Source organism: Myotis nattereri (genome assembly GCF_964212035.1).
Source record: "Myotis nattereri genome assembly, chromosome: 5".
In the NCBI taxonomy this organism is placed as follows: Eukaryota; Metazoa; Chordata; class Mammalia; order Chiroptera; family Vespertilionidae; genus Myotis; species Myotis nattereri.
Genome location: NC_138080.1, coordinates 53,748,697 through 53,772,739, shown reverse-complemented (window position 1 = coordinate 53,772,739; position 24,043 = coordinate 53,748,697). Strand labels below are relative to the sequence as shown.

Sequence of the window (24,043 nt, the reverse complement as noted above, 5' to 3'; positions counted from 1 at the left end):
CCTCCCAAATTCTGTCTACTCTGTAACCACAATTAAGTTTCCCCTGCTTTGTTTATAGGTTGATTCTAAAAACTGAAAACCAGAAAACAGTGCTTACATGACGGCTATATAAATATTGTTGCAGAGCTAAGCAGTGCGCCATGATTACATTTCTTCTCAATGGTTCCAAATGTTGTGACCCCAGGCCATGCAAAGCAGAATGTGTCAGCATTAAGAACAAATAGAGTCTTCTTTCTCATACTCAGCCACGTGCTCAAAACAGGGCCACATTTCAGTTTACTTCCTACTTGGACTATGATTTATCTGCACAACTTTTTATTTCCCCTGGAGTTTCTGATGATCTTTCCTCTTGTTGGTCTAGAAGAAACATATGCCTTCTTTATCATATTTGGCTTATCCTCATTCTAGATATTTCTTGGAATCCATTCTTCTTGAAAACGTTTTTCGTAGAGTTCATTGATATTCTCTTTTAATGTGGACTAATTGCTTGTTAGGTCAACTGACAATTGGCATCCAGGAATTTCCTGCGTAAATTCTATTATTTCTTCTATTAAAAACTTACCCCTTTCTGGGATTTTCCCTTAGTTTTGTGACATGAATGGACCCAAGTAATTCCCTCAGAAAGGAAATATAGAAGTAAACGCCGTTCATTGTTAAATATCTGAAACTGATTTTAGTAGGTGTTCACATTTAAATGTTTGTTTAGTTTGGTATAGAATTCAAGTTTCAAAATAATTTGCTCTCAAAACTTTGAAAGACTTTATTCTACTGCATTTTGGCAACTGTGGCTTTGGATTAGAAATCTGATGCCAGTTGGAGTCTTTTTCTTTATAGGGGAGTTATTTTTTTGTCTTTGGAACCTCTTAGAATCTTCTGATCCTTGCTTGGTGCTCTGAAATTTCACAATGAGTGTGTCTAAGCAGAAGAATTGTTTCTTTATTCTTACTGGGCATTTGGTAGCCCTTTTGTTTTGAAAATCCTGAGCCTTTTTCTTCTATTTCCTTAATTATTTCACCTTTGTGTTTTCATCATTCTCTGTTTTAAACTCCGGAAAAGTAGATGCCAGGACTTTGGAAGTGACCTTCTGTGAATTTTTCTCTTCATATTTTCTGTCTTATTCTCTTTTTCTTCTATGTTCTGGAAGATTTTTCTTAACTTCACATTCTATCATTTCTATTAAACTTTTAATTGTGCAGCTATATATATATATATATATATATTTTTTTTACAATGCAAACAGACCTTTCAACTATTTAATACCTATCTACACACATGTTACCAACAGTTATCATTATCACTTTATAAATGAAAAGTTCAAGTCAGGTATTGGCCCAAAGGCCTCTTTCTGCCTCAGGGAAGTTTGCAGAGGACCCCAGGCCTTGATACCTTAACTCCTAGAACCTGTTGGGAGGTTTTCGAAGTACAGGTAGGGAAGTAGAGATGCCAAAGGACCTAGACCAGAAGGCATCTGTACGTGTGGACATTTTAATGAACTTCCCTCCATGTAGCTTTAAGCTGCCAGGAGACAGGTCCCACCAACACCCTTAATCTTCTCCTGGGCTCTTCTGATGAAGAACGTGGCCTTCACAATGACAGGCTGCTTTGGGAGCCTTCCCTTCCCCAGAACTTTGTAGTAGCCTGATCGCACCACATCAGTGATAGGAGCAGCTCCAGTCTTGCTTTTGGCAGCATTTACCTGTGTCTGCTCACTGACCAGGGTCCACGTTTATCAAGATTGACAGTTGGGCAGAAGCTCTGGTTCCTCTTTAAGGGGTAATGCCTGAGACCAACTTTCCCAAAGTAACCTGGGTGATATTTGTCGGAGTTGATCCTGTGATGATGCAGGCCACCAGCATTACCACGGCCCCCGGGTGCTTCCTGCGCTTGCCGATGTGGCCGTGGCCATGGCCGTAGCTCACATGGCCCCGAAGTTTTTGGATCTTCCTCGGTCTGGATGGCATGTCGGTGGCTGAGCTGCCACGGCGCAATCATATATTTTTTTAAGTGTATGAGCACTCTTTCTTGGTTTCTGATTGTTCCTTTTTCTTAGCATTCTGTTCTCATTTATACATACAATAGCTATCCAAATCTTTCTGGAGTAGGGTGGTCATCTTATTCAGCTGGGCCTGCTGTAACAAAACTATTGTAGACTGGTGACTTAAGCAACATTTACATCTCACAGTTCTGGAGGCTAGGAAGTCCAAGATCAAGTGCCATACCCTACATAAGCATCTCTAAAATCCTGATGCCCCGCCCCCCCTTGTGACATATAATTCTTATTAAAAAAGTGAACTCCTATTCATGTGGAGGAAGCCTAAAAAGGCCATTAACTTGATTTAAACAAGCTTCCAAAGAATATGGCATCCATGAAAGAGAAAATTAAAAGAATGAAAGGATAGTTGAAGTACTGAGGAAGAAATCACTAAGAAATTGTTAAAAAATAATATGAAAAAATAGCAAATAAAGTTTCAAAACATATAATAGAGAACTGAAATGAATAAATATATGTCACAATATATATCTACATACTGTGTATGAGGCCCCTAGAACAATGGTCAGCAAACTGTGGCCCGTGAGCCACATGCGGCTCTTTGGCCCCTTGAGTGTGGCTCTTCCACAAAATACCATGTGCGGGCGCGCATGTACAGTGCAATTGAAACTTCGTGGCCCATGCGCAGAAGTCGGTATTTTGTGGAAGAGCCACACTCAAGGGGCCAAAGAGCCGCATGTGGCTTGCGAGCCGCAGTTTGTCGACCACTGCCCTAGAACATAAGAAATACAAAAAATTCACTGTTAGTAACTCATTCTCGAATTGCCCCCCTTAAAAATCAAATTGCCCCCCAGTGGGGCATGTGCCCCATACTGGGAACCACTGCCCTAGACCATATGATAGGGACTAGAACTACAAACAGTCAAGGATGTTCTGCACCCTCTGTCATCTGCGCTACACTCTGTCTCCCAGAAGAGATGATAGCAACCAAGTTTCCATTGCTTTTGTTTGAGTTTAACAGAGGTCAATCCCCTGCAAAATGTGTGCTAAGTAAATTCTAATCATGCTAACCCTTGTGCATGGGTTGCAGTTTCCTATTGTCCTCCCAAACCTGAACTTCGCACCCCATGCTCCATATTCTTTCAAGTGGGCAGTTTGCTCAACCGAGTGGTCTGACAGGGGAGCTCATGCTGGAATATGGGTTGATGCTACCTCAGGGGCATTTGGAAACTGGAGAGCAGTTTTCTAGGGAGTCACAGTGATTGGGTGATCCTACTGGCATTTAGTGGAACATTGCCAAGGACCACTCTGACAATAAGAAATTATCTACATCTCACCCAACCTTGTCCTGCTGGACAATTACATAGGTGAAAACCTGTTTTTAATTATCTGAACCTAGAACCATCACACAGTTTTGGGGGTCTGGGGGTGCACTTATTTTGTTTACAGTTTAATATACACTTAATTTAAAAGACTGTGACCACTGTGAAAGTCAAGGGAAGACTTTATTTTGTTTGGTGCTTTACAAAGGACCATTGGGTGTTTTGGTGAACACATCACTGACAGCGACACCTCTCATAGTTTTGAGTCACCAGTGTAATGTGCCTCAGTCTATACTTGTGACTGGTGCGTTCATGGGGATTTTATGTGGGAGCAAGCGTCTGAGCACTTTATCATGCCTAGTAGTGCAGCCATTTGTATGTTGAGGTACATGTCATTTTTATTGTGTCCACCTTCCTTATATATTCTGGCCTGCTTTTCTAAGTTTTGGGGAAATGCTAATGAAATTCTATATCCATCTATAGAGATGTTACTGGTCAAACACATCATCATCATCATCATCATCATCATTATCATCATCAAACAAATTTTCTGAGTACCAAGATACTGTTAGACAAGAGTAATTTGTTTGAAAGTATGTGTGCATGTAGGTTATATTTCCTATGAAGTTCACTTCAGGAAGGTAAGAGGGCATAAGAGGTGTTTGTTTTAAAAAGGATCATTGATCCTGATGGATCAGTGAACACCCTCTAAAGCACCCGTGTAGAAGAAGGCACTGTCTGCACAGCAAACCCACAGTACAGTAGTGAGTGAGCAAAACAGGCAGGGAAAGTCCTGCTCCAGGCACAGCCTGGCTTAATGACCACGTTGCAGATAATGGTCAGGTTGCTGCTGTATCCTGTGAGCAGCTGCAGGAAATCGGTCTGGCTGCGGGCATGCTTTACTCTGAGTTGCTGGAGTCAACTTTGGCGTTCATTTACAAGAGTTGGCAATTGCATTTAGTATATGACAGATCGACAGAAGCCTTTCCATTTGCAAAGCACCTGGGAAAACCTTCTAATAGGCCTACTACACGATCGACACTTAATGAATATGTAACAGAAGTATAATTTGATTGAAGTAGGATAATCTGACCTATTTTTTCTGGGTTTAGGGGAATGCTGATGAAATTCTAGACCTCTGGCTGGAATTTCTAACCAAAGAAATGTTCCCAGGCAAAATCACATCGTCATCATCATCATCATCATCATCACCGTCATCAAATAATTTTGCTGAGTGTCGAGCTGCTATTCATGGAACAGTAGCTGAGCCTGCTCATCTTGGTAGTGCTATGATCATTACAATTTCTATTATCCAACCTTCAATTCATTTATCTAACATTCAAAAAACATCTATCAAGCACCTACTCTGTGCCAGACTGTGCCATGTCTGAACAAGATGTCGTACCTACTCTCCTGGAGTTCACAGATTCAGGGAAAAAATAGATATTAAATAATTATGCAATTATGTGTGCATTTATAGCTGATTTAATTATAAAAAAGGAGAAAAATTGCTTGAATACCCCATAAGCACCTGAATTCATCATTTTTTGCCTTCTACCCCCAAACTCCCTTCTCTCCAAAAGTCCTGATCTTACTTACCTGCATTTCTCTCTAACCAAACCCCCAAGTCAGAAAACTAAGTTATTTTAGCAACTGTTTCTTTCACACTTCCCACCCAATTAATCATCAAGTGCTGTTACTTTTACCTCCCAAATGCTTCTGTAATGTGTCCCTTCCTCTCTGTCCCCACCACTGCCTTTATCATCAGCCTGGACCTTATGACAGTTCTGTGACAAGTCTCCCTGCCTTAAGTCTTGCACTGGTATTGATCAGGGTGCAGGTGCAGAGAACAAAATCCACTCTATCCAGTTTGGGCAGAAGGTGATTTGTTAGAGGGCATTAAATGGCTTATAGAATTGTTGGAGAAGCTGAAGAAACAGGTTGAGCTTCTGAAAATGGCTTTGAGAGCCATACTGCAGAACCTGGATACCAAGGGAATTACTGCCTCTTTTACAATCAAGAAGCTGCTTGCCAAATATAAAGGCTGTGCTTCAGCTGCCAGCTCCAGAACCATGCCTCTACTGCCATGATCGGGATGCCAGCATGACCGGGCAAACAGGACAATTAGCAAACAGCTGTGATTAGAAACAACCTTGGTCGTGAAACCACTGCAGGAAACCCCAGCAGCTCCATGAGGGACCTGGCCACACAACTAGCAGAGGCCAGCCCTCTGCCTCATTTCCACCTTCCAAATCTTGGGTAAACACGTCTGATTGATAAAACCAGAGCATAGCTGCCGTGGGGTCTTAGAGGTATAGCTTTAGCTTTCTCCCTGAGAACTGCAGTATAGGAAGACTATGCGGGAAGGTTGGAATAGATGTGTGAACCCACCACATCCACCTGACTCCCTTGACAGTCTCCCCTTAGAGATGTATCTGAAATACAAATGTGACCACATCTCCCATCTGCTAACATTCTTTCAATGGTTCTCCACTGCCCATAAAATAAAGTTCAAGTTCCTTGGCCAGACTTCTCCTTTCCTGACATATCACCACAGCCATTCACACTTCTAATAGTAGGACCCCATGTCTTTGTGCCTCCATTGTCTCCATCTGGAGCACTCTTCCCTCTTCCCCTGGCTAACTTTTACTCATCCTTCAAGATCAGTTCAGGTGCACCAGGAAGCCCTTCTAGAACTGTAGGGGTCATGTGCTGCCTTGTAGCTTCCTAGACATGCCTATATCTTGGAATTATCTGCTTACCGCTCTGCCTGTGTCATTAGATATGTGTTCCCTTGGAGCAGCAACTAAGTCTTAATTCATTTTTATATCCTCAATGCCTAGCACAGTGCCTGGCCCCAAGTACCTGCTAAATAAAAATGTGTTAAACTGAGAGCAATGGTACTGAATGAAGCATGTCTCAGTTGGGCTCCCCAGGAAATCACACTCTGGGACAGAGCTGGCATGCAGGAAATCTTGGGGGAGTGCCTTGGGGACCAGCCCTTGCAGTGGGGAGCAAGTGGAGCAGGCAGTAAAGGAAGCAAGATCAGGCAGAGGGAGACACTGGACTATGACACAGTGGTAATGGACCTCAGCCAACCCTGTCGTGAGCTCTAGGACTAAAGGCCCCTTTAGAGTTGACCCACCTGGAAGCAAAAGGGCTGGGCCTTTAAATCCCCATGAGAACTAGTCATTGGGTGTGGCAAGAGGGTGTCACCTTGGGCTTAGGCAGCCATGGGCAAACTACGGCCCGCGGGCCAGATCTGGCCCGTTTGAAATGAATAAAACTTAAAAAAAAAAGACCATACCCTTTTATGTAATGATGTTTACTTTGAATTTATATTAGTTCACACAAACACTCCATCCATGCTTTTGTTCCGGCCCTCCGGTCCAGTTTAAGAACCCATTGTGGCCCTCGACTCAAAAAGTTTGCCCACCCCTGGCTTAGAGGCTCCCTTCAGCTAAGGGCAATTCCTGGAATGTGACTGTGTCATCCAGGGTTTGATTGCAGAAGATCAACCAGGATGAATAGGTGGACAGAGGGATTCAGGGATGGATTGATAGATACACAGATAATATCTATAGCTGATTTAATTATGAAAAAAGATATTTACTTATTGAAGAGATCTGATTTTATGCTATTGTCGGAGCTGGTTACACAGTTTATGTGAAACTACTGTGTCTGTCTGGCACTGGAGCCTGAAGTCTCCAGGACAGGTGGTCAGGAGAAAGGATGGGAGTGGAGTAGGGGAAGCGGGACAAACTAAAACCTGTGAGGCTGAGCTGGAACCCAAAAGGATGGACTGGAACCCATGTCTGTCTGTCTATCTAAGCCGCCGTCTTAGCCGATGAGAATATAAAAAAGTTGGTGCCCTTCATAGGGGGCCAAGAGCTGCCACCCACCAACACTCCCAGTGTCTGGGGAAAAGAGTGCCTCCTACCGAAAGAGGGAACCTGGACAGAGGGCCACAGCAGCCACTCCTCATGCTGTACAAAGAATACCATTCTGTCAGGTTATTCCCTCCAGGGCCTCATTACCTAAGGACCAAAAAACCCAGCCTCGGGAAGCAGGTAAATCACAAATAGTCAAAGCATATCAAATGATGAAATGTAACTAAACTGGTTAACAAATATCTCACATACATTCACATACTGTGAAATGTGAGGTGATATGAAAGAGAATAAGGAACAGAATAAGAAACATTCATGGGCCAGAGGGAATTTTCAAGGGGTTCACAACATTAGAGGTGATAGTGAAAGGGAGATCTGAGCTGCACAGTAAGGACAGGAGACAATGAAAACAGGAGATGATAAAAATACACGCTGTGTTGTTTTAATGGGGAATATGGGAATTGGGGTTGGGAGAATGAAAGTCTGGGAAACACTAATTTAAAAACGGCATATTGGGCCAGGTAGCTGTACATTTCTAGGGGAACTCTGAGAAATCTATTTATTTATCTTTTTTCCTAGCCCTTCCTACTCCTCAGACATTGTCTTGGTTGTATTAGTTAAGGATGTCCTTGCCCATGGCAGACATCACTAATCAATCACAGCATTTTCTCCTGATGTGACTAAAAGCAATCTCAGAATCCTTCTTAGCACAGCTTTCCACATAACCATACCAATTGATTGGATGGAACTTAATAGTCATCCCTACCCATAATCCATTCTATTCATTAACTTAACATTGCCGTTAAAAGTACCCCTTTATCACATCACCTCTCTGCATCCCTGGCTTTACATTGGGAGTGAAAGTATTGGAGTCTGTTAATCCTGTTTCTCCACCTACTACACCACAGCACAATCCTGCTTCTCGGGATTAGGACTAGTGAGAGCACAGGCAGGTATGGGGGAATAAACCCACTTACCATTTTTTGAATGGAAATTGTTCATGAGAAGTTGACATTGGAAAGAAATTGAGGGAAAGAAAAAATAAAATAGGCAAAAATAACAGGGAAACTTGTTTTCACTGGTAACAATTATAAAGAAGATATATTTAGAGTTGTACCTTGCTTTCAGCAATGGATAGATATGAATTTAATTTTTAAAATCAACCTATTGGCTTAGATCCGTGGTCGGCAAACTGCGGCTCGCAAGCCACATGTGGCTCTTTGGCCCCTTGAGTGTGGCTCTTCCTAAGCCTTAGGAGTACCCTAATTAAGTTAATAACAATGTACCTACCTATATAGTTTAAGTTTAAAAAATTTGGCACTCAAAAGAAATTTCAATCATTGTACTGTTGATATTGGGCTCTGTTGACTAATGAGTTTGCTGACCACTGGCTTAGATGATCATTTCAGAAACCTTGGTCTCTGATTTATTACCTTAATATTTTTACAATGCATTAATAGTGCATTCCTCTGGCCTTACTCCCCAATTAATTTTCTGTAAGCAAGCATTTAAATGTTAAGGAATCTCTTCGTAAGATAAATGCTTCAGTTGTAGTATAAATAAGCCCCTCGGTTTATTTAATACTAGATGCTCACTGCACAAATTCATGCACCAGTGGGGTCCCTCGGCCTGGCCTGCGGGATCAGGCTGAAACTGGCTCTCTGATATCCCCCGAGGGGTCCTGGATTGCGAGAGGGTGCAGCCCAGGCCAAGGGACCCCACCGGGCCAGGGAGAGACACAGGAGGTTGACCAGCTGGGGAGGGACAGCAGGAGGGCTCCAGGACGTGTCCAGCCTGTCTCATTCGGTCCCAATCAGCCAAACCCCAGCAGCAAGCTAACCTACTGGTCAGAGCGTCTGCCCTCTGGTGGTCAGTGCATATCATTGCGAGTGGTTGAGCGGCCTTAACATATCATTAGCATATTACGCTTTGATTGGTTGAAAGGCTGACTGGTTGAAGGGACACTTAGTATATTATGCTTTTATTATATAGGATTAACAGTACCTGCTGCTATTATGGACATTTATTTTTTTTAAAACACTACCATACTTAAATGTATTTGATCATCCAAATAATCTGTAAGGTAAGTGTGGAGCTGCTGTTACTGTACTTTCTGAAGAAGAAACAGGAAGTGTGTATTATAAGTGCTTTGCTCAATTAACTTCACATGGCTAGTTACTGATGGTTATGACTTGGTCCCATGTCATCTGACTTGTGGCCTAAGCAGATTGTGTTTTCTACGGGAGTATGGCTATGGCAGTTTACATGTCTGCTTGTTCATTTTTTTAAGGTGACATTTGCTGTATCAGATTATCTGAATTGAAGTATATTCCAAAGTGATCTGCTTGCAGAAGAAGTGAACTGTGGTTTATTCAGTGATTCTCAATCTTTGGTGTTCATCAGACTTATCTGAGATGCTTCTTTAAAATTCAGGTGCTGGGTTCCCCCTCAGACCTCTCAAATCTGAATCACGGGGACAATGGGAGGGAAGGCATCTGCAGTTGAAAAGTTTTCCGTTAATCCTAAAAGTTACCAATGTTTGAGGACTGGTTAAACCACTAAGTGACTACCTAACTTCAGATGAGCACACATGATGATCAGTAGCCAAACTCAGAAAGGTAATGTGCAGTCATCAGCTATGGATTATACTAAATATGACATTACGTTGTCTGTGAAAGCATAGTGATCCAAAGGACCAAAAGGATTTGTATTACATCACTGTTTGCCACCAAAAAACCATGAAACAGCTTTTCTCCCTGCCCTTTGATACATGTCAAGGGAAAAAAGACATAATTCCCTGGGTCATTTATGAGACCTTCAGGTAGTAGGTTCTATTAGCATTTGAGGAAGGTCTTCAGGGTCAACTTTTGGGAAAACCAGAAGTTCAGTGTGCAGGAACAATGTCATGGGCTCACCAACATTTTCTCATCTTCCTGGCAGCATCACTAGGCTAATTTGCTGTCTTCCTGCATGGGATGGGGCCATGGGAGAGGATCCCACCATGGAATACGGAAGGAAGTGTGGTGTGTTTCTCAGGTATTGAAAGCAGAGCTGCAGTCTTCATGTGATCTCTTTTCATTCATCTGCTGGATGCAGAGGACACAGTGGAGAACACCCAGCTTTGGGGCCAATGCCAGAGACACAAGGTGGAAGGAGCCTGGATCCCTAAATGACTAGGTGGAGCAAAGCTCACCACCTTCCCCTCATCCCTGAGCCTCCAACCCACATTGGGCTGTGATGTCAGTGAGGCTAGAGGAAAATAAATTTTGGAGGCTAAGTCATCACTGAACATGGGGTTGTTGTCATAGCAGATTGTTTGCCCTGACCAGCATGGACAGAGCCTCCATGGTTTCCTTCTCCGTCTTCTCCCCAGCCAATAAATAGGATAAGTGATACTGGTGCTAGGGTCCAGCTCTGCCCTTTATGGTTGTGAATAGCCATGGCCTCCATGGAGGCAATCTTGTAACCAGGAGGTCACATTTTTACTCTCTTATGCCCACTTTCCTCCCCATCCCTTTCAGCTCTTAGAAATTAATTCCTCCCCCTTCCCCTCCCCACTCCATGGAACCTACACTAGTTTCTAGTCTGTGGAAGCTGGCCTATTGGGATAAGTCTCCCAGGGTTACCCTGTCATTCTCAGAAGCTATCTTCAGCCCCCAGATGGCCTGAAAGGAAGTCTCTGCAGGCCAAATATCTATCACCAACTGTTGGTGAAAAATGCACTTGGGAAGTTGTTCTTATGTTAACCCAAACATTGCCTTCTCTGGAGCTCTTAGGTGAGCTGTGGAAGGGAATGTGCTTGGTGGCCATAGAGGGCAGAGAGAAATGCCTCAGACTTCATCACTAATGAGCTGTGTGACCTTGGGTGAGTTAATTAACCTTTCTGGGCCTTAATTGTTACATCTGTAAAATAGGAATTGTATCTACCTCATGGGTCTGATGTGCGGATTAAAAGAAACAATGCCTGCAAAGGGCTTAGTGCCTGGCCCTTAGCAAGTGTCAATAAACATTAGCTGTTGAGGAGGTAATTGTGCTTGTGGCTGTTATGATAACGGTTGGGTTTCTTCTAGTGACTTGGTGACTGTCTAACTGCTCTACAGCAAGACCTTGTCCCCAACTACAACTGTCTAGATTTTTAGAGATAGAGGGACCTTTGAGAAAGCCCCTGTGCAAGGTGAGGGACCTATAGCCCAGAGAGGTGAAAGTGTATGCCTAAGTGATTTGATGGTATCAGCACCAGAAGCAGGGCTTCTATCCAATATTCTTCTGGCCTTCCCCACCCCTTCCACCAGGCTTTTCCTATAACCCTCCGTTTTTTAAACTGGAATTCCTGGATTCAGATCTGCTTCTGCCAATGACCAATAGTATAGTCGTAGGAAAGATCCTTTACCTCAACGTGTCCCAATGTGTCTCGTCTGCAGAGTAGGAGGAATCTAGCTTGTGCCTCATATTGTTTTGAAGAGGACAGATTGGACAGTCTCTGGTTCACATAAAGCCCTCAGCAGGTGTAAACTGTGCTTAGCAATCCAAGCCCTCGAGACGCGGGCTGAGCCTGCCCTCTCCTCTAGAACACACAACTTCAGGCCGCCCCAGAACACAGCTCTGCTGACTGCTGCTCCACGGGCCAAGGCTCACCCCTAACCTAAGAGTCTTTAGCATTTCTAGCAAGTTTCCCCCTAGCAGCTCTGCTGAGTGGCACAGCCTAATCCTGCCTGTCAGCTTTACAAAATCAATCTGAAATGACCCCATGAGGGTGACCCGCCAGGATTAGCAGTCATTTCTGACGGAGGAGAACATAAAGACCCAGAGAGAGTGAGTTCTGTGTCTCCTCGAGTGTGCTGAGTTAGAGACAAAACCTAGTCAGGGCTGAGCCCTCTTGGGCCCTGCTCTGGAGCCTAGAGGCAGTTGGCGTGAACTCCACTCCCTCACACTTCTACCCCTGGACACCCTGAGGAGCTGGGGCCCAGAACTCCAAGCTGGACTCCCCAAGATCTCACGTTGCACTGACTTGTCAGACAATGTGCTGCAGTCAAAACCCTGCAGTGGAGTCTGCAGAACTCCGTCAGCAGAAAACCCTCCCACCTGCACGGAACACCATGGAGAGGGGTGGGGTGGAGGAGAGGGAAAATCCTTCCCAAACACTCTTCAACCCTATGTGGTAAGGACAAGAAGAAAGGTGCTAGTGGTAAGACCATCTCTAGACTCCCCAAGGCCTGGATTTGATCCTGGCACAGGCAGACTGGCGGCCTCTGCCTAATGTGCCCAAGTCACAAAAGCAATCACAAGTGGCCACGGAGCTGGATTTTTCTAAAGGAGGAAACCAGCAACCTCATTCATCATTGCTCTTGCTTCGACCCTATTTCCTGGCTCCTTCTCTCCCAACTTGCTGATCAAGTGTTTACTCCAATCACTGGTGTGACCCCCTCAGAGAAGGTGCCTGGGGTCCTAACCAGGACTACAAATCTCTAGCTGCCCTGTCCCATGTTTCCCTGTCTCTCCGCTTCAACTTTTGCAAAGGAGTTGTCCACCTCTTTCGGTGGCTAAATGAGAAAAGTCCTTACCTGAGCTCCCAACCCCTGTCCCAGTCGGGGCTGCCCCACAAGCTGAGGAGACAAAGTTCCTGGGCAGCACCTTGCAGATGGCTCTAGCAGAGGGACCTGTGTGGCCAGGACAGAGTCACCAAAGATGATGACAGTCAGAGGGCACAGCTCAGGGCCCCTGGGCGCTGAGACCAGACTGTTGGGCTGAAGAGACAAAATGTAAATCTTGCTGTTTTCAATCTCACCAGTTCGTCTTGCTCACACAAAATTTCAGTCTTACAGAAACAACTCCAAACTCCACCCTAAAGTGGCTGCCTCCTGCTTTCCCGGCCTCTGAAAGTAATATGTATTGCAGGCTGAGGTCACAGGCTCAAGGGTAGCCCTTTACCCTTTACCGGGTACGTGATGCACAGGATTTGACTCTGGTGACTCCCATCTCCTGCCCCTCCCCCTCCCCATCAGTGAGGTAGGATTAGAATTCTGGTTAGCAATAATATTAAGCCACGTGGCCAACACATCAAAGTAATTCCTGGGCTTCCTCAGCAACTACAAAGCAGTCTCAGAGGAGGCCCTGGACGGGCAGCCTCGGGATGTGATCTGCAGAGCAAGCTGCTGCCCGGCATTGCTCAGCACTGCGCATTGTGGGCGATTTGTAAAGAAGGGGAAAGGCCCACGACAACTCCAGATTGTCTCGGTTTGTTAGCGAAGACAAGATAAGCTAAACCTTCTCTCTATAAAATTCAATTAATTTTTTTTATCCCTGGCTGATTCGTTTAGCCTTATTTATCACAGAGGCTGAGATGTCAAGTCTCAGTGGGCGGTGCTCCCTCACAGCGATGTTGTCGCACAATGAGGAAACAAGCAGTCCTGCCCAAGGTCACCCACATCAGTCATGTGGCACCCACAGCCACTTCTGTCGGGAGCAGGAGCAGGCTCTCTGAGTCACTCCTCCTCCCTGGTCCCTGCTAGCTCACTCTGGCAACCAGCTTTCCTCTGCACAGGGCCAGCTTTCTGCTCTGTGATCCCATCTTTCTTCCCTGGTCGACTGCCTAGTTGAAGATACCCTGCCACCCTCCCCGCCCCCATTCCCTTATAATATAGGATTCTGCAATTGGAAAGCTAGAGTCTTGGTCCATATCATATTGTAGCATAGAACCATTTGCCCAAGGTGGCCAGATGTTAAAGACATTAGTCAATTAAGTCTTCAGAACATGCTCATCACTGTTTCCTCTTGTTGGCCAAAAGACAGAAAAATACGGTGCATAAGGAAAACACACTGGAGAAAAAATTGCCACCATTCCTCACATTCAGCACCTGAGCCTTCTCAGAAAGGGCCGGACTCTGGATTTAGGTGTCTTGAGAGTAGGGCTGGCTGGCTTGGGGACTAGGCTGGACTCAATTCAGAAGATCTGAAAACAGACCAGCAGCAAAGGCCCTTTCCAGCTGTGTGACTTTGGGCAAGCACCCTAACTCCTTTGAGCCTCAGTTTCTGCATCTGAAGAATGGAGCTCTTATACCTACAGCATAGGGTTGCTGGAAGAACTAGCTAGAGGAATTTATATGAAGGTTTAGAACTATAGAGATGTTTGCACCCACTGAGTCGCATGGGCCACAGGGGGTGAGGGGGCAGGTGACTTGCTGTGTCTTCCTTCAGATTCCCAGGGTACAGCTAAGAAGCAGCAGCAGAAGTTAACTGAAAACTCTAGAACAGTCCAGAGCTAGTGGTCTCACCTTTAGATGGGGATGTGGCAAACTTTTGCCCCTTCCTTTAGAAAATGACAGAAACTCATTTTATGCATCTTAAAAAGAAGAATAACTTTCTAAGGTAGATTGAGGTAAGTTTCAAAATTTGTTCCTCCAAATTCAGCTTTTTAAAGCCTAATTTCTGAAGCCAATTTCTCTCCCTGGAGTAAGCTGAAGATGCTCCCGTCTCCTTTTCACTGCTTCGATGCCCCTCCCTCCGTGGGCAGCTGCATGCCATCCACAGCTCACACAAACAGTCTGCCCTGAGATTCAGAGCAAGCTTTCAAAGATGTGCTAAATGAGAAATGTGCAATTTAGGCAAAGCATTCACATGTTTGAATGAAGGACAGGAACTGTCAAAGCTGCTGCATTGACAGGAAATTGATGTCCCCTTTGCTATTTAGTTGGCAGAAATTAGTTCTCAAAGATCAGCCGTAGCAAAAAGGACAGGGCTGGAGGAAGAAAGCGAATTCTCTCAAGTTTCCCTTGTCCTCTGCACTCCCCTGGTGTAGCCCTTTGGGTAGTTTGCTGGTGATGCTTAGTAAATCTGAGCCAACTTCCAATGCAGAGGGCAAAGTAACAGAGGCAAGAACAAAGACAGGCGAGGGACACTCAGCGAAGACCCAGGTCTCTCAGGAGACTCTGAGACCTGAGAGCAGCATGAACACTTCGTGAGAAGAAGGGCTTAGCGAGGAGAGGGGGCCCGTGGCTACTGGCAGGGCAGACCCCCTTCGCTAGCATTAGGGCATCAGTCCCAGCCACACTTCACCAGGAACGAAGCAGAATCAGGGTTGGAGTACAGCCCATGGCACAGCCTGCAACCCCCTCTGTCTCATAGGCCCTGTCCTGGGACATGAGGAGGGCCCAGGGACCCAAAATATGTATAAAATTTCAGGGGGTTCACAATGCTTTGAGCTTCAGATTAAGAGCTCCTACTTCAATTATCTCCAGAGGCAGGGAGGTGCCTACATCTCTGGCATCTGTCCTTGGGCCAGGAAAACATTTGTACAGCATTTTAGTAAAGGCAGTGATTATCTACACACACACTCCCTTCCCTTGGGCAGGCTGATTGACCTCTTTGATGCTTGTCTCTTCTGTTTAGGGAAACAATGCTTTTACTGGTAATGGGAACTTCATCTATAAATGAATGGATACAGACCATGGGGTGTGTGTGCCTATGTATGTGCACAAGTGTGTGTGGGGAGGCATCAAGATAAAAACAAGTACTCCTTTCACCCAGCAGATAACAATGAAATCTGATGGAAATTGGTTTTCCTTTGATTTGGGGCTTTAAAAATATAAACTATACTTTCACAAACTACTCCTTAAAAGCTCTCCAAATGGTCCTATGCCGCACATTCACATCACCACATGCACACATACTGTCGAACACCTACCATAAGGTAGTGCCTTTTTCTTGAAGGTTAGTTCCCAAATGAGCTATAGAAAATCATTCATAAAATGCCGAAAGGAGCTGGGATTTCTGGGCTAGAGAAAAGGGCTACCTAGTGATTTCTTACCTGTCCCTACGCTACTTTCCAGTTCGTTGGCTATAAAACTCATAAAAGTTAGGGAATTCCAGGGCTGATGGCACCTGTGTTTGTACTGGTGCTCAGAACAAGAGGAAGCTGAGGAAGAATGACCAGATCTGTAGGGAAAGGCAGAGACGAAGTGCCAGACAGACAGGGTGGAAGAGAGAGCCCTCAGCTCCTGGGGCCTGCTAGGGCGGTTCTCTACCAAGACAGTGTCAACAGTTCCTCTGGCTGCGGCTGTGTGCACAGGCTGCTCTCATCGGGGGGTGGGATCCTTTGCAACCCAGCTCGCGGTGTGACTGACTTTGTCCAGTAGCATGTGTGAGAGTGAGGCCGTGTGACTTCCAGGACAGGGCAATTTCTGTTTCCATCCATTGGAAGTCAATCGCCATGTAAAGATGTGTGGTCTAGGTTACTGAACGACAAAGACCATGGACTAGAGAGAGGAAACTGAAGGGCCCTAGCCCACAGCCACACCAAGCCAAGATATGTGAGGAAGGCGGTCTCAGGTCCCCGGGCCTCATCCAGTGGATGCCATGAGAAGGGAGAGGTCCAGCCACACTAGCCGGTCCATGTTTGACCCAGGGCAGCTGAAGCCCCGACAGTGCAGAACAGAGAGGAACTAAGCCCTGAGCTACAAAGGCATGAGAAAAGAAAGTGGCAGCTGTTTTCAGCCACTAGCTTTAGGGGTAGTTTGTTATGTAGCAGGAGACACCTGCTACCCAATATCCCCTCCTCTTTCTTCTTCACCAGCAGAAATCAGATTGCACTCCAGGGAGCAGCAGCATGTCTATTTAAAGAAAAATAGCTTCCTTGCCCTGGTTGGCATTGCTCAGTGGTTAGAGCTTCATCCCACACACTGAAAGGTCCTGGGTTCAATTCCCAGGTGAGGGCACATGCTTGGGTTGTGGGTTCGATCCCCAGTCCTGGTCAGGGCATGTCCATGAGGACACAATCAATGTGTCCCTCTCACATGGATGTTTGTCTCTCCCTCTCTCCCCCCTCCTTTTTTCCATCCCTCCCACTCTCTCTAAAAATCATTGGAAAAAATATCCTCAGGTAAGGATTAACCAAAACAAAACAAAAATAGCTTCTTCAGCTTTCTTTCAGCTGACCTTTCTTTCATATTTCTGATGAAATTCTGGCCAAGGAGAAGTCATGGGGTGGAACCTCTGGCAGAGCTTCCCGGAAGGTTAAATGTGTGTGACATTCCTTTTCACTTTAACCTTTGCCCCTTTACCCACTTCTTCCAAACTGGGACACAGACTCCATGCCTGGATGTGCAGCAGCCACATTGCAACCATGAGGATAAAAGTCCCACCTCTGAATTCCTAATGACATGGGTGACTGCCCACTTTTGAAATTATTTCACGAGAAAAATAAGCTTTTAGATTATTTGAGCCAGTATTACTGATTGTTCTGTTTGTTTTGTTCACTCGAGTAAAACACATTTGTAACTTACAAGTTACAAATTCCAGGTCCTCCTGAGACCCAGCTGCATTTCTGCCCTTGGATTCTGTGAGATACCCTTGTGTCTTAATAATTGCCCAGCTTGAGGGAGAAACCAAGATGGCGGCATAGGTTAACGCCGGAGATTGCTGCCTCGAACAACCACTTCAGAGATATAACTAAAGGACAGAACGGACATCATCCAGAACCACAGGAAGGCTGGCTGAGTGGAAATTCTACAACTAGGAGGAAAGAGAATATCATACCCAGACTCAGAGGAGGCGCAGTGCTAAAGTGAAATACTCAGGTGCGGAGTGCGTGCGCGGAGTGGGCTGGCAGTGGAGGGCCCGGTTGTTGTTTTCAATCGGGAGGGAGTTTCAGACTCTGAACTCCAGATCCGGGTGAGTCTCTGGGGACCCAGACTCAAACGGAAGAAGCGGGACTGTCTGGCTTCGGTCGGAACTCGAAGGCAGCTTTCTCTCCGAGGTTTGCAGCAGTTGCTGGGACTCTGAGAGGCAGAGCCCCTAGGGACGGAACTGAGAGCCGCCATAACTGCTTGCTCCAGCCCGCCCAAGCCCTGCTCAGAGCCATTTGCCGGATAGCCTCAGGCAAATGCTAGATTAGCACCGCCCTAGAGATCCAGCACAGAAGCTCTCCCACTGCAGACACAGCTGACTCTCATAGCCAGTTAGCCTGGAGGTCAAATCACCCATGGTATCACCGACAACAATCAAGGCTTAACTACAAGACTGCGCACAAAGACCACTAGGGGGTGCACCAAGAAAAGATATAAAAATGCGGAGACAAAGAAACAGGACGCAAATGTCAGAAATGGAAGATATAGAGCTCAAAACCACACTTTTAAGGTCTCTCAAGAACTGTCTAGAAGCTGCCGATAAACTTAGTAAGGCCCTCGAAAAGACTGGTGAGACCGCCGATAAATGTAGTGAGAACCTCAAGAAATCTAATGAGACCCTCGATGTTGTGATAAAGAACCAACTAGAAATTAAGCATACACTGACTGAAATAAAGAATATTTATTATACAGACACCCAACAGCAGACCAGAGGAGCGCAAGAATCAAGTCAAAGATTCGAAACGCGAAGAAGCAAAAAACACCCAACCGGAAAAGCAAAATGAAAAAAGAATCCGAAAATACGAAGATAGTGTAAGGAGCCTCTGGGACAGCTTCAAGCGTACCAACATCAGAATTATAGGGGTGCCAGAAGATGAGAGAGACCAAGATATTGAAAACCTATTTGAAGAAATAATGACAGAAAACTTCCCCCACCTGGTGAAAGAAATAGACTTACAGGTCCAGGAAGCGCAGAGAACCCCAAACAAAAGGAATCCAAAGAGGACCACACCAAGACACATCATAATTAAAATGCCAAGAGCAAAAGACAAAGAGAGAATCTTAAAAGCAGCAAGAGAAAGAAACCCAGTTACCTACAAGGGAATACCCATACGACTGTCAGCTGATTTCTCAACAGAAACTTTGCAGGCCAGAAGGGAGTGGCAAGAAATATTCAAAGTGATGAATACCAAGAACCTACAACCAAGATTACTTTATCCAGCAAAGCTATCATTTAGAACGGAAGGTCAGATAAAGAGCTTCACAGATAAGGAAAAGCTAAAGGAGTTCATCACCACCAAACCAATATTATATGAAATGCTGAAAGGTATCCTTTAAGAAGAGGAAGAAGAAGAAAAAGGTAAAGATACAAATTATGAACAACAAATATGCATCTATCAACAAGTGAATCTAAGAATCAAGTGAATAAATAATCTGGTGATCATAATAGAATCAGGGACATAGAAAGAGAATGGACTGACTATTCTTGGGGGGGAAAGGGGTGTGGGAGATGCGGAAAGAGACTGGACAAAAATCGTGCACCTATGGAAGAGGACAGTGGGTGGGGAGTGAGGGCGGAGGGTGGGGCGGGAACTGGGAGGAGGGGAGTTATGGGGGGAAAAAAAAGAGGAACAAATGTAATAATCTGAACAATAAAGATTTAATTAAAAAAAAATAATTGCCCAGCTTGAGTAGGTTTCCGTTGTCCACAACTAAGCAATCCCTTGCCGAGACAAGGATGCTAGAGTTAAGGTACAAAGGAATGGTTTTGCAAGGCTGATATTCTCTCTCACTGATGACAAGACCAGGGACAATTTTTCAGTAGCAGAAGGGGTTAAGGTTTTGAACAACTTTCATTCTTAGAAATTGTTTGAGCAGAGTAGGCAGCTGACTTGAGGGGTTTGGTTAGCTAGGTATGGCCCTCCCTGTAGGCAAGGGCACCAAAGAGTTAACCTGGGATGTGTGAGATGCAGTGCCTTTGTGTGCTCCAACAGGCAGGTCAAGCAAAGAGTTAAAGGCATGCCTTGACCCAGTGGTTGGCAAACTGCAACTCGTGAGCGAGCCACATGCGGCTCTTTGGCCCCTTGAGGCTCCAGGGCTCCAGGGGCACCACGGCAGCTCTCCTGCCTGCTGTGCTTAGGGAGGCCTTCCTAAGAGCCAGGGCCAGTGCCCACCCAAAGAGGCTGGGGGAGCCCAAGTTGCTGCTGCTCCCCAGGCGCAGAGGACACCGCTCCCTGCTGTCCTCCTGGCAGGGTCTTCCAGTTTAGAACAGGCCTCCAGGGAGAGGGTGTTCATTTCCTCACAGAACAACCACCAGCTTCCCTCCAATAGAACTATTGATATTTAAATGTCATCTCAGAGATAGCAGACATTCTTAACTTCTTAGTTATTTGGGGGGAGAGAGTTGAAGGGAAGATGAGAAGTAGAGAAATTGATAGTTCTGTTTAAAATGCCTTATGTAAAAGCGTTTTCTGAAAAATGCTGCTTTGTTGCTACCCAGCACTGGACCCCAAAGAGAAAATTGCATCCTGATGGAAAACTAGGAATTCATTTCTGAGCGCTAAATTGTAGACATTTATCTGGAAAGATGCTCAGCATGTATTTTTAAGTAAAAAAAAATATGGGTTTCAAGACTGTGCATAGAATGATCTTAATTTTGTTTAATTAGAGAGAAGAAAGCAAGAGAGAAAGGAGGATGAGAAATCATTTTAAACATGAATTTATGTATTTCCAAAAAAGACTGGAAATTTTAAATATTAAAAATTCACTATAGTATTTACTAGGTGTGGAAACACCTGTGACTTTTAAATTTCTCTTACTTGTCTATTTTTCAGATTTTCTCTAATAAGCGTGTATTACTTTAATGTTACTAAAGGTGTTATTTTAGCTGATATTAATCTCTTATGCAATTTCTAAAAACCTTATATTGTTGGTTTCTTAATACATACATGGGTTGGTGGCTTATTTTCTACCTATAGCTAGTCATGCTTTTGCTAACGAAGGAGGCAAAGGATGGAACCGATAAACTAAAACACATCAAGAATTCAAAAATATTACCTGAGGGCCTTGTTTTCCATCCTCCAACTCTATTTGTAAGTTTCCAGTTGAATTTACCATGCTTCTATTACTAGTACTGCCCTTCATTCATTCAAAAAATATTTTGAATATATCTACTATGGTTGGTAAACTGGAGAGGAACTGGCTAAGAAAGACACAGTTTCTCGGGGGTTTATTCAGGGTGGGTAAGGTCCATCCTGAAAACCAGCCTCCACTGCTGGTCAAAGGTTTTTGAAGGGTAAGACGAATGGCCTAAGACCGTGTATCAGCTCAGGGGAAAGGGTGCTGGGATCTACCAGTAGTACTACCATGGCTATAGGAAGGAAAAATGGGGACAGATGAGCTGAAGATTGGCCATTCCTGACTGATGTTGAGATCAGGGCAAGAAAGAAACTCAGGAAAGCAGCAAAAGAAGAACAAAGAAATCTGATTAACCTATAAGAAATAATGGTCCTTTGCTTAGGAGAGAGCCAGCTCTTGTCCTGTCCCCACTCCACCCTAATGCTGCTGGTTTTCCAAATTGCACTTTTTCTATGCACTGCAGTTCCATACAGGAAGCTGGGATGATCTGGCTAAAGTATCTGCCCCTTCCCATCCCTTTTCTCCCATGTCTCCAAAGGCAGCATCTTCAGCAGCAATGACTGTACCAGGACCTGGATCTATTGCATCCTCACTAGCATCCTACCTGTACATAGGATAGTATGGACACCCACTGGAATCTTGTTTCTTTTCCATTCAGGAACGCCGAGATCAAGGTTAAGTATTCCATTTTGACAACAATAAAATAAATTTGAAAATACTGGAGATATGTGGTCTGCTGGTTTCCACGTCTACAGCCACAACCATTTACAAATCTTTCTAATGTTTTGTCAGGTTCTGGATTCAATACCTTGCAGTCACAGAAAGCTGCCCATAATGGTTATTTATGTGTTTGGCAAGTTTATTTCCCACATTCTGCTAGGGCCATTTATTTCCACGGGAGGGTGATACATACAGTATTGGTTTTCATGAGGTGCTGCATTGACATTTTGTACTGCAGGAGCGATGGCAGCTGAGGGAGGCAGACCACATTCAAGGGTGCCCAGGCTAGGGAGGGATCTGAGCTGAGGAGACCGATCTTTCTCTCATCCTTTATCCATGCCCTCTCCTTAAGTTGGTGTGTTGCTGTTGTTTGGAAAATCCCCAGCATTGTTTTATTTTGTTTGTTTGTTTGTTTGTTTTTTAGCATTTGCATTTCTGAGAGTGGGGTCCCAGAGTATCTAATTTAGAGAGCAACTCCCCTCAACCCTGTGCTTGGCTCATCTCAGCCCTGCAACACCAGAGCCTGGCAGGAGGGACAGTTAGCAAAGGAAAATCCAGGCATGAATTAACTCAGTGACTTAAAGAATTCCTTGGCAAAAGTGAAAATGCCACAGAGCTCAGAAGAATTGAGAGAGGCAAAACCTCTCTCAAATTTGGGACAGACCCAACTGGATGAATTCTCCCTCAGCCAGCTTCTTTAAAATGAAAAGTCGGCGTGCAGGAGGAAAAGGGAGAATTTTCTTTTCAGAGTAAATAAATAGTGTAGGTTAATGTTTGATGGGTTGTGTGAAATCCCCAGAAGTCTCAGGGCATTAAACAGCACAGTAGATTAAACGACACCAATTACCATTATATCACTGTGAGAGAATGATTAAAGTGTAAACCAGCACAAGGCATTTGAGTGATCTACACAACTCAATCAGCAAAGCAACCACACCATGAGATGCTTTCAAAGCTAATAGAGAAGCCCCCCTGCATGTCAAGTAGCAAAATGTCTAAGGTGCAATGCAACCTGCTCTAGGAGCTCAGGTACTCTCAGGCCCCATAGGTATATATCAATCCCTAAAAATTAACGCGATGGTATCCTAATAACTTACATTGGAATAGCTCTTGGCAGACACTCTAATAGAGTAGTTTTCATTAAAAAGTTGACACATTTTATTGCAGAGCATTTCTCCTTCAATGGTAATTCATCATAAGGATAGAAGACTCGCAACAGGGAAATATCATTATTATTAATAAGCATTATTATGTCCCCACAGAGTGCGACTTGCTGAGGAGGCTATAGACATACAGGGAGACTCTACATCCAACTAAATGAATACCTAGCAAAAGAATATTAACAAAAGTTATGTGTGAGGCTGGTTGTGTGGGTATATGGAGAAAGTGCTGGTTATGAAAAACCCAGAAGGCTTTCCAGGGAGAATGACCCTGAACGTGTACCTTCAGTTGATGCCAGTGAAGGAGATGATGTACCCTCCCAGCTTACTTTCATACTTCCTTATATCCCTTATACTAAGATGTTCCCATCCTAGTCCTGCAGGAATAGAATTAGAAATATGTAGAATTTTTTTCTGTGTAGGCAGTTGTTTCTAGGATGGTCTCTGTGGGCCAACCTGTCCTGGTAACATTTCTTATGGAAACTGTAAATGTCTCTGCCTCAGTGGAGAGTCCTGACATCACCCAGGTAAACAAGAACACTGTGGCAGCATTATGTTCCTTCCATCTTTAACTTCCTCAGGCAAACACAACTCCTGAAAAAGATCCACCCATCACTCCGCACAATTCCTCTGACCTACTTTGACCAAATGAAACAACGTCTATGTTCTAAGTGGATTTCCCCCTTGAGCAGGGCAAATCCTTTTCAGAGGCAATGCCAGTGGGCACTGAAGTTTCTCCATATTTTCCATGCTGTAGCCTGTGGTCATTCTTGTAAATTAAGGATGATTTGGTCTAGGTAGACATACCCTCTGGGACACTTTTTCCCATTCTTCCTGAATTTTCCATTCTGCCAATGCCCCAGTGCTCGTCCTCAGCTGTCTCAGGTGATTCCTGCCCAGGGAGAATGGCTTGGTGCAGAGAATATGGATTTTGATTAGTTACGTAGGTCAGGCTCTGCTACTTACCAGCTGTGTGGCATTGGGCAAGTTACTTTACCTATCTGAATCTAGTTCTCCTATATGTAAAATAAACACAATAATACCTCCCTCAAAGAGTAGTTATAGTCATTGCAGGAGATAATACATGCCAAGTGTTGGACATGTAATTGCTGAGTGAGATCAGTCACCAATATCTTGCTTCTATGATAATCCTGAGACCTAGCATTTGGTTGCCTTATGCTCACGTGACTTCATCACAATCAAT

At 44.6% G+C, this 24,043-nt stretch overlaps 1 pseudogene across 1 annotated transcript; it reads right to left on the bottom strand.

Moving 5' to 3' along the window:
* Positions 1 to 1,510: 1,510 nt before the first annotated feature.
* Positions 1,511 to 1,961, bottom strand: LOC308520672 (large ribosomal subunit protein uL15-like; annotated as a pseudogene). Its single transcript has one exon. The product of its transcript is annotated as a large ribosomal subunit protein uL15-like (transcript).
* Positions 1,962 to 24,043: the final 22,082 nt, after the last annotated feature.